Here is a 1,393-nt window from a genome sequence, read left to right on the forward strand (position 1 = left end):
CAGGATGGCTTCCCTTTCTCAGGGGCTCTGGAAGCTCAGAGGGGTATCTAGAGAGCCAGAACACAGGCTGGGCACCTCAGGATGTCAGCCTGACCTCCCCTACTATGGGGAAGCACCATGGATCCAGAGTTTCCATAAGGTACTCTTAAGGTCCTCTGATCAGTGGATTAAAAGTCTGGGCAAGAAGTTCAGTAATGAGGCCACCTTTTGCTAGAGCAACTTTCCTTTCTCCCAGGGAAGGGAGGAAGGGTAGGCCTTGCTGGCTGGATCAGTCCTGAGGGTGGGTAAGAACAATAGCTGTCCTGGTGATGGCGATGGTAATGGTTGTGATGGTGATGATGGTTGTGATGGTGGTGGTGGTGTGATGGTGGTGGTGGTTGTGATGTGTTGGTGATGGTGGTAGTGGTGATAGTGATGATAATGGTGGTGGTAGCGGTGGTGATGGTGGTGGTGATGGTCGTGGTGGTGGTGGTTGTGAAGGTGGTGATGGTGTTGGTGATGTTGATGGTTGGATGGTGGTGGTGATGGTGGTGGTAGTAGTGATGGTGGTTGTGATGGTGATGGTCGTGGTGGTGATGGTGGGGTGGTTGTGATGGTGATGGTGGTGGTGGTGATGGTGGTGGTGGTGATGGTGATAATGGTGGTGGTGGTTGTGATGATGGTGATGGTGTTGGTGATGTTGATGGTTGGGTGGTGGTGGTGGTGATAGTGATGGTGGTGGTAATGATAGAAGTAGTAGTGATGGTGGTTGTGATGGTGATGGTGGTGGTGGTGATGGTGGGGTGGTTGTAGTGGTGATGGTGGTGGTGATGGTGGTGATGGTGGTGGTGGTTGTGATGGTGTTGGTGATGTTGATGGTTGGATGGTGGTGGTGGTGATGGTGGTGATAATGATAGTGGCAGTAGTGATGGTGGTTGCGATGGTGATGGTGGTGGTGGTGATGGGGTGGTTGTGGTGGTGATGGTTGTGGTGGTGATGGTGATGATAATGGTGGTGGTAGTGGTGGTGGTGGTTGTGATGGTGTTGGTGATGTTGATGGTTGGATGGTGGTGGTTGTGATGGTGATGGTGGTGGTGATGGTGGGGTGGTTGTGATGGTGGTGGTGGTGATGGTGATGATAATGGTGGTGGTAGTGGTGGTGGTGGTTGTGATGGTGCTGGTGATGTTGATGGTTGGATGGTGGTGGTTGTGATGGTGATGGTGGTGGTGATGGTGGGGTGGTTGTGATGGTGATGGTGGTGGTGGTGATGGTGATGGTGGTGGTGGTGGTTGTGGTTGTGATGGTGTTGGTGATGTTGATGGTTGGATGGTGGTGGTGGTGATGGTGATGGTGGTGGTAATGATAGTGGTAGTAGTGATGGTGGTTGTGATGGTGATGGTGGTGGTGGTGGTG

The sequence above is a fragment of the Rhinopithecus bieti genome, unplaced genomic scaffold (assembly GCF_001698545.2).
Source record: "Rhinopithecus bieti isolate Rb0 unplaced genomic scaffold, ASM169854v2 scaffold_36553, whole genome shotgun sequence".
NCBI classification, from domain to species: domain Eukaryota; kingdom Metazoa; phylum Chordata; class Mammalia; order Primates; family Cercopithecidae; genus Rhinopithecus; species Rhinopithecus bieti.